This window comes from Triplophysa dalaica, chromosome 11 (genome assembly GCF_015846415.1).
Source record: "Triplophysa dalaica isolate WHDGS20190420 chromosome 11, ASM1584641v1, whole genome shotgun sequence".
NCBI lineage: Eukaryota > Metazoa > Chordata > Actinopteri > Cypriniformes > Nemacheilidae > Triplophysa > Triplophysa dalaica.
The window spans coordinates 19,157,775-19,172,344 of NC_079552.1; positions in this window are offsets into that span (position 1 = coordinate 19,157,775).

The following is a 14,570-nucleotide window of genomic DNA, read 5'->3' on the forward strand; positions in this document are numbered from 1 at the left end:
AAGTTATAGTGCAGTAGATGAGTAGATGCACTTAATAGAGTTACTGAGTTACTAATACAGTAATTGAAGTTATGGTGCAATATATGAGTAGATGCAGTTAATAGAGTTACTGAGTTACTAATACAGTTATTGAAGTTATGGTGCAATATATGAGTAGATGCCGTTAATAGAGTTACAGTGCAGTAGATGAGTTTGTGCAATTATTGAAGTTATAGTGCAGTAGATGAGGTAATGCAGTTCTGAAAGTTACAGTGCAGTAGATGAGTTAATGCAGTTATTGAAGTTACAGTGCAGTAGATGAGGTAATGCAGTTATGAGAGTAGTCTATTTGTGCAAATGAGCATTCAGTAATATTCCTTGTGTGCAAGTGAGCAGTATAGAGTGCAAATGATGCTGTGTATGTGTGTAAACAGTCCGGTAGAGCAGATACATGAAGTACTGGTGTGTACAGTTCAGTCATGCATGGCAGCCCTGTAGTGCAATGTAAACAATGTAATAGCAGCATTAAAGTTAAAGTTATGAGGGTAGTGGAATCAGTGGGGGACAGAGTTCAATAATGAAACAGCTCTGGGAAAAAAGCTGTTTCCTAGTCTGCTGGTTCTTGTCCGGAGGCACCGAAAACAGTCTGTGAAACCGAAACAGTCTGTGAGCGGGGTGAGAGGAGTCCTTGAGAATGCTGCGAGCTCGACGCAGACAGCGTTTCTTCTGGATGTCCTCAATGGAAGAGAGTGTAGTCCCTGTGATGCGCTGGGCTGTTTTCACCACCCGCTGCAGTGCCTTGCGCTCAGCAACAGAACAGTTCCCATACCAGACTGTGTAACAGTTGGTCAGGATGCTCTCTATCGCGCAGCGATAGAAGTTCACCAGGATAGTTGAAGACAGTTGGTTCTTCTTCAGTGTCCTCAGAAAGAAGAGATGCTGGTGTGCCTTCTTGACCAGGCATGAGGTGTTGGTGGTCCAGGACAGGTTCTCCGAAATATGGGTCCCCAGGAACTTAAAACTGGAGACACGTTCGACAGCCATCCCATTAACGTGGATGGGGTTGTGTGTGCCTCCTTTCGCCTTCCTGAAGTCCACGATGATCTCCTTTGTCTTGGAGGTGTTAAGAAGCAGGTTGTTGTTTGAGCACCATGTGGCCAGGTGCCGTACTATCTGCCTGGCCGGGGGGGCTGCTTTAGAATTCATACTTGTATTCAATGTGTCTCATGTACAGCTGCTTTGTAACAATGAAAATTGTAAAAAGCGCTATATAAATAAAGTTGAGTTGAGTTGAGTTGAGTTGATGAGACCAATCACTGTTGTATCGTCTGCGAACTTGATGAAGGAGTTAGATCCATTCACAGGCCTGCAGTCAAGTGTGAAAAGGGAGTAGAGAAAGGGGCTCAGTACGCAGCCCTGTGGAACACCAGTGTTGAGGGTGATTGTGGTGAAGCAGATGTTGCCTAACCTAACAAGCTGAGGCCTGTTCGTCAAGAAATCCATAATCCAGTTGCAGGTTGAGTTGTTAATGCCTAGGTTTCCAAGTTTGATGATTAGCTTGGAAGGGATGACGGTATTGAATGCAGAGCTGAAGTCTACAAACAGCATGCGTGCATAAGTGTCCTTATTGTCTAGATGTGTGAGCACGGAGTGCAGCGCTATAGACACCGCATCATCTGTGCTCCTATTGCTACGATAGGGAAATTGGTATGGGTCCAGTGTGGATGGTAGAGAGTCTTTTAGGTGTGACAGGACCAGCCGCTCAAAGCACTTCATGACAATGGGTGTGAGTGCTACAGGGCGGTAGTCATTCAGGCATGTCGGGCTGGAATTTTTTGGAATGGGAACAATGGAGGTGGATTTAAAACATGCAGGAACCACTGCTTGGGCGAGGGACAGGTTAAAGATGTCCGTGAAGACCCCAGAGAGCTGCTCCGCACATGCCCTGAGTACGCGACCAGGGATGCCATCTGGGCCAGCAGCTTTGCGCGTGTTTGGTCATGGGTCATGGGGGCGGAGTCAACGGATTGGGGCGTGTATAACGGGTCTGGGCATGCCTTCTTCGTTCCCTCATCAGTGTGAGTCGCAGACTGCGTTCAAGCATGGCCGTACCTACCATTAAGGTAGAAAAATATGCCAATTTAGTAGAAAACGCCTAGATAGCTAGATAACAGGCTTGTGGTATAAATGTGACGCGTCAGAGCAGGCAGAGAGTTCCACCTCCTTGGCGGCTCTACGTTGCCGCCAAGCGCACGTACTATACGGCCTCCGGCAGAAGGGGTCCGACATAAGGGACTTTGCCTGGGAGTTCCTAGCCTCTGCGGGCAATTCGGGGTTCACCGAGGCGGAACTCAAAGTCATTTTCAACAGCTGCCTCGATGAACCCCTCAAGCCCTCAGAGGTAAGGATGCTGCGGTCCTTGGGGTTCACCGACCTTCTCCGGTACGCGATGCACCGTGAGGAGAGCCGGGACCCTATCTCGCCGAGCACTTCACCACCCCTGGTTTCCACCCCGGAGGACCTGGTCCTGCGGATGGGGTTCGTGGGTCTCTCCTCGCCTCCGGTAGCCACTCCACCGCCCAACAGCTCTGTTGGCAAGCGGGGGAGAAAGAAGAGGCAACGGAGGACAGTCCCGAGTCCGGTGGTCCCGAGTCCGGTGGTCCCGAGTCCGGTGGTCCCGAGACCGGTGGTCCCGAGTCCGGTGGTCCCGTGTCCGGTGGTGTCAAACCCCAAATATTTTTTGGGGGGCGCTGTGGGGAGCTGACGGTCCGAGCGTCCAGCCCGGCCGCAGATCCGCTCCAGAAACCGGCACCCAGGCTGGTCCAGCAGCCACCAGAGAGCGCTGCCAAGCCGCCACCACAGAACGCTGCCCAGCCGCCGTTAGACAACGCTGCCCAGCCGCCGTCTAAGAGCGCTGCCCAGCAGCCGCCGTCAAGCCCGGCTGCCCAGCCGCCGCCGTCAAGCCCGGCTGCCCAGCCGCCGCCGTCAGAGAGCGCTGCCCAGCCGCGGTCCAGCCCAGCAGTCCTGCAGGGGAAGAGAGCAGTTCCCCCCAGGACTACCCCTGTCAAGCCCCCTGGGGCTCCGCGCCCTGGCGCGTCCCCAAGGGCTGGAACTTCCCCACCCAGCCCTACCCCTTCTGGACAGTCCCCTGTGTATTCTTGTTTGCCCCCACCCCCCCTCCCTTGTCTGTTATTTTTATTGTCCCACCCTAATCCACTCATTGTTCTTGCCTGTCTGCCCCTAGTCTTGTTTTCCATGTTTTGTTTGGTCTTGTCTTTGTCCCAGTCTGCCTTGTCTTGTTCGTGCCTTTGAGGAGCATCAGGTTGCTGCTCCTTAAGGCGGGGGTTCTGTCATGGTTCCACCTCTCCTTGTCAGGTATTTCTTGGTTTAGAGGTGGAATCATACAGAATCCTCTGTTTCATGTGGGAGAGAGACGATTTCTTCTCTCTCCGTGTCTCGTCTCTTGCCCCGCCCCTCTCTCTTCTCGTCAGCTTTCCCTGAGTGCTAATCCCCAGCACCTGTTGCTCGTTACCATCCTCTGTTTGTTTCCCCTATAAAGAGTCCTCATGTTTCTTTGTCTCGTTGCGCGTTCATTGTATGAAGTCCCTCGTCTGTGTAAGTGTTACCTTGCATGTTTGAGACGTATCTGTACGCTGTTGTTACCTGTTGGATGTCCCTCGTTCCTGGTCTTTAATGTACATGCCTTGCCTTGTCTTGCCTGTCTCCAGTTACCCCTTTGTCTTAGTAAGTGTAGTCTATTGTTGTTCAAGTGTTTGTTTTGTAGTTTAGTAAGTTAGTGTCCTTGTTAAAGTTTATAGTTTCTCCTGTCTTGTTTTCCCCATTGTGGGTTTTGTTTTGCCTGTTTTGTTATAGTGTTCCTTGTTTAATAAATATCTGTTTACCCTATCTTCCCTGAGTCCTGCCTCGCAATTGGGTTCCCCTCTGAGATTCATGACAGAAAGATTTCAATACTTGGAATTTAAAAATATAAAGTTGTCATTTTTATACAAAAGAGAGAAATGTATAACTGAGGAATTATTAAGAAAGCTCTATGCATAGTTAGGTCATGTTTAATTTTGAAGAATAACATGTTCATTGTAATATTTTATTCCATAATCTCAGTAAACAACTTTTCAGACACATTTACACAGGACAAAAATCAGAGCACCAATGTGGTTGAGTATTAAATTTGCAGGGTGCTGAATTATATATTATTTTGGTTACAGGTCCATTATCTAAGCCTTCTTGGGAGTAAAACTCCAAGTGATGCTGTGAGGAGGGTTTTACAAACAGTTGCAACTAACAATGTGTGGGCTCAGTATAGGACGAAGGGTTCGAAAGGGAAAGAAAGCATTGAAGACCTGGAAATTTGCTGTGTTATTACTCGTAAGTGTTACAAAAGTTGCTCTAACACTGTTCTAACACATCCAAAGGAGTCTACAAAGGTGTTTTGTGACTGTATAGCAGACAACTTAAAGTATGACCCACAGCGAGGGACAAGGGTAAGTTAGTGATCTTTTGCCCCGTACAGTTTTCCTCCTTGGCTGCTTTTCTTACTATAACTTATTTAAGTCTTCATTTATTTGAGTCTTTATTTGTTTATTCATGTATTATGTCAAATATAAAATTTCTATAAAGAAATAATTTTGTTTGGTATCATATTGATGGATCAATCTGTGTTTGACATTGTAGATCCTACAAATCTAAGCTTTTGTAAAGAAAGTGGAAATTTAATGTTTCACAACATTGTTATTGAGAAACCACTGGAAATCCATATCTACTGCCCCATTTCCAGAAAATCTGCATGGGACACTTTGTAAAATGTAACTAAAAATAAAATAATGACTTCGAATTGATCTTTGGCCCAAAGAAGATGTCTCATTCAAACATTTGATAACGTGAATGACGTGGGTTTAGAGATTTTTAAATCATTGCATTCTGGTTTTATTTACATTTACAGTGTTCCGACACTTTCTGGAAATACAATTGTCCAGCAAATGGCATCAAATATGTTTGTTAGATCGATGTCAATGTTAATGTTGGACTTTGTTGGTGTGTGTTTGATCACTGTGAGTTAGCCTTAACGTTTTAAAGCAAAGAACTGTATTCAGTTCTATGTAAGCCAAACTGAATTTATCATAATCAAAAATAGTAAATTAGGATCTGTTCACTTCACAGGTGGAGAATGAGGAGACAGAAGACAGGTGTACACAGGAGTCCAGTCAACAAACAGATTACAATTGTAGCATCCTAATAATATACGTTTTAATGTTTTTCTTTTAAATTGCTGATACATGTTTAATAATTAAAAATGTTTTAATGTTTAATTTGCTTATACCTTAGTTACCTAAAGGTTTCATGTCACTTTTGAATACTAACCTATTAAAAAGAAATTGTTAATACTCAATATTAATGTTCATATTTTGAATAAAAATAAAGTTTGAAGAATGTTGTATCAAGTGTTTTGTAATCTTGTATTAATGTTCTAAACGGTAAATTAAAATAAACTTTTAATGTTATAAGAATATAAAAAATAGGTGTTCAAAGAACATTGTGTTTTGAGTGAAAATAACGTTTGGAGAATGTTGAAAAAAAAATATTTGTAACCTATTAATAACGTTCTAATAACACAAAAAATTGACAATTTGGCATTCTAAGTATACTAAAAATAAATGCTTATAGAACATTATATTCTGATTGGAAATTAAGTTAGTCAAACGTTATACAAAACGTTTTCGTAACCTTTAAATAATGTTATCACAACAAGAAACCTGGACATTTTAACATTATTAGAATGTTTTTTTTAAATGTTTAAAGAACGTCTTATTTTAGTTGGATATAAAGTTAGTCAAACGTTCTAGAAGAATGTTTTTGTAACCCTTAAATAACGTTATAACCATGACCAGAAAACTGGACATTTTAACGTTTCAGAAACATTCCACAGCAATGTTTCCACAACCAAAATGCAATGTTTTGAAAATGTTTTTAGAACCTAAATTTGTTAGCTGGGATAACTTCAGCCCTAGTAAAAAATCATATAGCACCATCTGCTAAAATACGATACCGCGGCTTTGGACTGACAGACAGAATCATTCAGAGCGACAAAGACTCAGAATTCCAGTATTGAATGTTACACACCTTGCTACAGTTTTGCTACAATAAAGTATAAATCCCTTGCTACTAATTGCTACAGAAACATTTGCTTTTCACCGCGGATACACCGTTGTAGCCCTACAGTTAAAATGGTACAGTTAGACACTCTAGACCTTTTGCATAGCCGCTGCATTTCCTTCATCTATCGTGGAAATACACTTTTTTCATATTAGGACAAATAGGTCACGTGAAATTAACTGCGATGTCGCTTTGTTTACTTCTGTTTCCCGGTGAGATGACGTTAGAGGCGCCCTCTGGTATGATAATCTTAATATTATCCTGTATTTGGGTGTCTTAAAATGTCTTTTGATGTGCAATTATGATATAAAAAAAATCCAATCAATTAATTTTTATTTTTGCACTTGCTACATTTAGTCTTATTTATAAACACCAACTTTACCCCCAACGTTTTCTTCTCTGGACATTTCACATTCATAAATGCAAGTTTACAAAGGGCAAACCTATTTTTGTAGTGCTTGAAAAAGAGATTCAAATATAGATGTAATGCCTTACATGTGAGCTGCAACCAGAATTTCAAATCTGTCAGGATTTTAAAACTCCTGCAGTCTGAGCCAGGTTTAGGATTGTACATAAGAGAATCTGGCAAGATTCACCTTATTCAATTCAATTCAAGTTTATTTATATAGCGCTTTTCACAATGTGTATTGTTTCAAAGCAGCTTTACAGGGGCAAACAGGAAAAACAGAAAAGTTAAAACACAGCACAGTGCATGGTATTTCTACAACGAGTAAGTTCATTCTAATAAATAACAACTAATTTCTAAATAAATAAATAAATAAATGAATGAATGCAGTCTCCCGGTGAGCAGGCCAACACTGCCCTGCTGTGGCGAGGAACCCAAACTCCAATGATTGATTAATGGAGAAAAAAACCTCGGGAGAAACCAGGCTCAACCGGGAGGGCCAGATCCCCTCTGACGTGTCATAGCTGCACTCAGACTGGTGACATGTGATTTTAGTTTAGCATTTAATACCAAATATTTTAACTTCAGCATTAATAAGACAAATAGTCCGTCTTTGCTCTTGGTTGGGGATGTAGTGGTCTGAGCTGGGATGGTCCGATGGTCATATTTCTCTTGGCAGCTGGTGGAATTGCCTTAGATGGAGCTGGGATGGTCAGTCAGTCTGCAGCTGTATCTGGTGTAATCTCAAATTGGGGATGGGCATCTGTCGGTCGTCTGGACATGGTGGAACTTCTTCCTACCTCGGGATGGGCATGGGGATGGGCATCTGTCGGTCGTCTGGACATGGTGGAACTTCTTCTCAACTCAACTCAACTCAACTTTATTTATATAGCGCTTTTTACAATTTTCATTGTTACAAAGCAGCTGTACATGAGACACATTTAATACAAGTATGAATTCTAAAGCAGCCCCCCCGGCCAGGCAGATAGTGCAAAACAATATGCAAACGGTGGTGAGGAACCCAAAACTCCCATCGAGAAAAAAAACCTCAGGGGAACCCAGGCCCAACCAGGGGATTCCAGTTCCCCTCTGGCAAAAGCTGCTGCCTCTGCACAAGCTCATCAGTGCTTGCACAACAAGGCTTAATAAAAATATAAAAATTAAAGATTATCATTAACAATCTAATAGCATTTGAAATGTTGTAGAAAAAAACAAAGTTGTCGCGTCCTTTATCCAGCTCTATCCTCTTAGCACTTGTCAGGTCACCGCTTCCCATTCTCAGCTCTGCCATCAGGTCTGGGCATGAACTGCATCCTGCGGTAACCTTGGAACAAAGAGACAAGACTGGCTGAGAGTAGAGTACTGTTCTGCACTCTTTGATGCAACAAGTACATCATTTGTTGTTGGATGTGTTCCTGGTTCCGGTTGATCTAAATAATGCAGCCTAAATCCTCTGAGGATTAATATTATGGAGGTGTAGTGTATGCAAGATTAAAAAGATGAGTCTTTAGTCTAGATTTAAACTGACAGAGTGTGTCTGCCTCCCGGACCGTGCAGGGAAGAATATTCCAAAGTTTAGGCGCTAGATAAGAAAAGGATCTACCACCTGCACTTGATTTTGAAATTCTAGGTATTACCAACTGACAGGACCCCTTAGAGCGTAATGTACGTGGTGGTCTGTAATACAATAGAAGTTCATTCAAATACTGCGGCGCTAGACCATGTAGGGCTTTATAGGTAATAAGCAAGATCTTAAAGTTAATGCGATGCTTTATAGGTAACCAGTGCAAGGTTGACAGAACCGGGGTTATATGCTCATACTTTTTTGTACGTGTAAGAACTCGAGCTGCCGCGTTTTGAACCAGTTGCAGTTTTTGTAATAGGCCCGCAGGGCAACCACCTAGAAGTGCATTACAGTAATCTAGTCTTGATGTCATGAATGCATGAATTAATTTCTCTGCATCTGACAGTGACAGCATATGACGTAATTTAGATATATTCTTAAAATGGAAAAATGCAATTTTACAGGTGTTTGCGACATGGCTTTCAAATGAGAGAGTACTGTCAAATACAACGCCAAGATTCTTAGCTGATGACGAGGATTTTATGGAGCATCCGTCAATCGTTAAGCAGTATTCTTGGTTGTTACGCATAGCAGTTTTCGGTCCAGTAAGTAACAATTCTGTTTTGTCCGAGTTTAGTAGTAAAAAATTGTTACTCATCCACATTTTTAAGTCAACTATGCAATCCTTTATTCGATGAAACTGCTGGGTTTCATGAGGCATCGAGGAAATATAAAGTTGAGTATCATCAGCATAACAGTGAAAGCTAATTCCGTGTCGCTTTATTATATCTCCTAGAGGTAGCATGTATAATGCGAAGAGCAGGGGTCCCAAGACTGAGCCCTGTGGTACACCGTACTGGACTTGTGATTTGCGGGACACCTCATTGTTTATTGCTACAAATTGAAAACGGTCGGATAAATAAGACTTAAACCATTTCAATGCTATTCCGTTAATGCCGACGTAATTTTCGAGTCTATGTAGAAGTATGCTGTGGTCAATGGTGTCAAATGCAGCACTGAGGTCTAGCAGCACCAATAACGAAATACAGCCACGGTCAGACGCTAAAAGCAGATCATTTGTAACTCTGATCAAAGCAGTCTCTGTACTGTGACATGCTCGAAATCCAGACTGGAATTCATCATTAATGTCATTCCTTTGGAGGAAGGAGCATAATTGGGTTGAAACTACTTTTTCCAGAACTTTAGATATAAAAGGTAAATTCGATATAGGCCTGTAATTCCCTAGTTCTTTAGGGTCGAGTTTGGGTTTTTTTAAAAGAGGCCTTATAACAGCCACCTTAAATGCTTTAGGCACATGTCCTAATGTCAGAGATGAGTTAATAATACTAAGAAGAGGATCTATAATTTCGGGGAGCATTTCTTTCAGTAGTTTTGTAGGTATAGGGTCTAGCATGCATGTTGATGATTTAGATGATTTAATGATTTTAGACAGTTCATCGTGATCTACTGTAGAAAATAATTGCAATTTCTCCTTAGGGGTGCTGTAGTTAGTTTGTTCAGCGGATTTCACTACAGGTTGCATTGTTATAATTTTTTCTCTTATATCTTGGATTTTACTTGTGAAGTAGTTCATAAATTCATCACTGTTATGCTGATAATCAGAATCTGACGTCGATGACGACTTATTTTTTGTTAATTTAGCCACGGTGTTAAATAAGAACCTAGGGTTGTGATGGTTTTCCTCTATTAGTGTTGAAAAGTAGGCGGATCTAGACGTTTTTATAGCATTCCTGTAATTTCGAGTACTATCCTTCCATGCTATACGAAATACCTCTAGATTCGTTTTCTTAAAGTTGCGCTCCATTTTACGGGATGCTTTTTTTAGAGTCTGAGTGTGTTCATTATACCACGGTGTTGGGCTGCTATTTTTAATTTTCAGGATGGGATGGGCATCCCGAGGCAGAGGCGGAAAGAGAATAAAGAGAATAATTAGCGTAGCTGCTGTTCATTAACTATGCATTAAGTGAAAGCTTGGCTGAAAAGATGTGTCTTTAATCTAGATTTAAATTGGGAGAGTGTGTCTGACCCTCGAATAGTATCAGGAAGGCTATTCCAGAGTTTAGGTGCTACGTATGAGAAAGCTCGTCCACCTTTGGTGGATTTTGTTATTCTAGGTATTGTCAAAAGTCCTAAGTTTTGAGATCTCAGCGAGCGTGATGGGTTGTAACGTGATAAAAGCTTGGTTAAGTAAGTAGGTGCTAAACCGTTCAGGGCTTTGTAAGTAATTAAAATAATTTTAAAATCAATGTGATACTTAATGGGTAGCCAGTGAAGCGATGATAAAACTGGGTTTATGTGATCGTATTTTCTTGACCTAGTAAGAACTCTGGCAGCTGCATTCTGAACTAACTGTAGTTTGTTTATCGATGATACAGGACAACCACTAAGTAGAGCATTACAATAGTCAAGCCGTGAGGTCACAAATGCATGAATAAGCTTTTCTGCGTCTGCAACACATAAACTATTTCGTAATTTGGCAACATTTCTAAGGTGGAAGAAGGCTGTTTTTGTGATGTTTGAGATGTGATTTTTAAATGACAGGTTGCCGTCTAATATAACGCCTAGGTCTTTAACTGTATTTGTTGGAGTAACAGTGCAGCTTTCAATTTGCAGGCTGTAATCGGAGATATTCGGTTTACTTAATTTTGGTGCTATAAGTAATATTTCTGTTTTGCTAAAGTTTAAAAGGAGGAAATTACTAGTCATCCAATGTTTTATGTCCTCGATGCACTCTGCCAGTTTGGATAGCTTAAAGGAATCATCTGGTCTTGATGAGATATATAGCTGAGTATCATCTGCATAACAGTGGAAGCTAATTCCATGGTTTCTAATAATGTTGCCGAGGGGCAGCATGTATATGGAGAAAAGCAAGGGTCCTAAAACCGATCCCTGAGGTAATCCATAATTGACTTGCGTAAGATTTGACGATTTCCCATTTAAATGGACGTATTGATATCGGTCTGTTAAGTAAGATCTGAACCATTGCAGTGCCTGTCCCTGAATACCGATATAATGGTGTAAACGATCTAGTAGTATTTTATGGTCTACAGTATCGAAAGCAGCACTAAGGTCAAGCAGGACTAAGAGTGAGATGTTTCCTTTATCTGAAGCAATAAGAAGGTCATTTGTAATTCTAACGAGCGCAGTTTCAGTGCTGTGATGCGGTCTAAAGCCAGACTGAAACTTTTCGTGCATGTCATTATTTTGTAGGAAGGTACACAGTTGAGTTGACACTACTTTTTCTAGTATTTTAGACAAGTACGGGAGATTTGAAATCGGTCTATAGCTTCCAAGTTCATTTGGGTCTAAATTTGTTTTTTTGATAAGAGGCTTAATTACAGCCAGTTTAAAGGGTCCTGGGACATGTCCTAGATTAATAGACGAATTGATTATGTTACAAATGGGCTCAATTACAGCAGGTAGTAACTCTTTTAATAAAGTAGTCGGAATGGGGTCTAATAAGCATGTCGTCGGTTTGGATGTTGCAATAATTTTAATTAAATCTTCCTGATTTATAGGAGAAAAACACTCTAGCTTTTCTTTTTGGGTGACGGTTGAAACTAATTCTTCCGACAAACTTGGAGGTTTGGTTTTAGCTATGTTGCTCGTATTATTTCGATTTTCTCGGTAAAAAATTTCATGAATTCATTGCTACCAAGGTGCGGCGGAATACCCAGGTCAGGTGGAGTCTGTTTGTTTGTTAATTTAGCAATTGTACTAAATAAAAACCTTGGATTGTTTTTGTTATTTTCTATGAGGTTACGGAAGTGCTCGGCTTTTGCTGCTTTTAGTGCCTTTTTTTAACAGCTTGCACTCTCTTTCCATGCAATTTTAAAGACCTCTAATTGGGTTTGTTTCCATTTTCGCTCCAGTTTACGCGTTTCTCTTTTTAGGGCGCGAGTGGTGTTATCATACCATGGTGCTATGTTCTTTTCATTTATCCTTTTTGACTTCATAGGTGCGACCGCTTCTAATGTATTAGAGAAAATAGTGCCCATGTTGTTGGTCATGTCATCGAGCAATTTTATATTCGTTGGAAAGGTTATTAGAGAAGTCAGATCTGGCAAGTTCTTTACAAACTATCTTTAGTAGTTGAGGTGATTGTTCTACCTTGTCGATAACGAGATATACAACTGATTTCTGCAGTGCGCAGTGTACATATTATAAGATGGTGATCGGAAACATCGTCGCTTTGAGGTATAATATCGATATTGGTTAGATCGGCTCCGTGAGATATAATCAAGTCTAGGGTATGATTAAGGCGATGAGTAGGTCTATTGATGTATTGTGTTACACCACAAGAGTCTAGTAGTTCTTTAAACGCCACAGCTAATGGATCGTTAGCACTGTCTACGTGGATATTAAAATCTCCAACAATCAGTACTTTATCGACGTTAACCAATAGATCCGATAAGAAGTCTGCGAACTCTATCAGAAAATTAGTGTAAGGCCCAGGGGGTCTATACACAGTAACCAATGTAAGAGAGACTTTTGTTTGGAACTGTTATGTTCAACGCAAGCATTTCAAATGATTTAAATGTATAAATTGTTCTCCGAGTAACGGTAAGAAAGTCTCTAAAGATTGTTGCGACACCACCACCTCGACCTTATGTGTGAGCTGCAACCAGATTTAAAATCTGTCAGGATTTTAAAACTCCTGTAGTCTGAGCCAGGTTTAGGATTGTACATAAGAGAATCTGGCAAGATTCACCTTATGTGTGAGCTGCAACCAGATTTAAAATCTGTCAGGATTTTTAAACTCCTGTAGTCTGAGCCAGGCTTTACCCGGTACATTTAAAACCGACGCGACTTCTCCACAGCTCTTTTCCTTATCTATGCGGTTGTGGTATGTTTTTGAGGATAAATTATAAAGACAATCCTGTTGTTGCCACACGTTGTTCCTCCATCTCCGCTGTACAACATACCCTTGCAGGAGCTTTTATGGTTGATATTTTTAAAGGCCTGTCAGTCATCTCCGTCAACTTTCAGATCTGTTTCTCATTGGCTGTAGCGAAAGTACCAACGTCATCAGCCCGATTTAAAATCCTAAATATCAAACATGTTTGATATGATCGGGGCGGCTAAGATTTCTCTCGGAGCAGATCGGGAGTTCTAAGATTCGATCTGTGAACGATTTTTTCAAAGATTCTCGGGAGGGGGAAATCGGGGTAAAATCTGGCAGAGAATCCTATAGTCTGAGCCAGGCTTTAGATTTCTCTCGGAGCAGATCAGGAGGTAAAAGATTCGATCTGTGAACGCCTCACATTACGTGATAATCTGGGCCGATTCTCGGGCCGATCACGTTTCTAGGCCCGATTTTTTCAAAGATTCTCGGGAGGGGAAATCGGGCTAAAATCTGGCCAAGAATCCTGTAATCTGAGCCAGGCTTAAAGGGATTTGTGTTTTTTGCAGTGTGTAACGGGCACGCAGGCGGGGCGATGGACGAACCCCCGTCTGCGCTGGCATATCAATTGCCAAGAGTTGTGGGCTGTGCTACTTGCACTGAGCAGGCTACGGCCTCTCGTGCGAGACAAGCACGTGCTGGTCCGAGGACAGCACTACAGCTGTAGCGTACACAGATCGTCAGGGTGGCGTTCGCTCACAGCAGCTAACACAACTTGTTCGACGCCTCATCCGGTGGAGTCAACAGGTGACCCGCTCCCTGCGGGCCACACACACCCCGGGCAGACTGAACTAGACAGCCGACGTGCTTTCTCGCCAGTTTATGCCTCGTGGAGAGTGGCGACTCCACCCCCGCACAGTCCAGCTCATTTGGAGGCTGTTCGGGTAGGCCCAGGTAAACCTGTTCGCCTCCCGTAACACCACCATTTGCCCGCTTGGTATTCCCTGCCCTCGGCACGGATATCCTGGCGCACAGCTGACCGCGGGATGGGCGGAAGCACACCTTCCCCCCCAGGAGCCTTCTTGCACAGACGCTGTGCAAGGTCAGGGAGCAGGAGCACCAAGTGTTATTGGTTACACCACACCGGTCTAACCGCACTTGGCTTCAGAGCTGATGCTCTGGACAGCGACTCCCCCTGAACCATTCCCCTGGCAGAGGACCTGCTCTATCAGGGGAGGGACACGTTCTGGAATCCCAGATCAGACCTCTGGATCACCCATGTCTGGTTTCTAGACGGGACGAGAAGATCCTGAGATGGCTACTCCCCCTCTATGGCAGAGACCATCACCCAGGCTAGGGCCCCATCTACTAGGCGGTCACACGCCTCTAGACGGCGCTTCTTCTCGTCCTGGTGTCTCTCTCAATGAGAAAGACCCACTGAGGTGCTCGATCAGGATTGTGTTTTCCTTCTTACGAGACTGGAGACTAACATCTCCCCTCCACACTGAATGTGTATGTAGTCGCTATTGCCACTCATCACGACTCAGTCGGTGGAAAGTTTCTAGGGCAACACGACCTGGTCACCA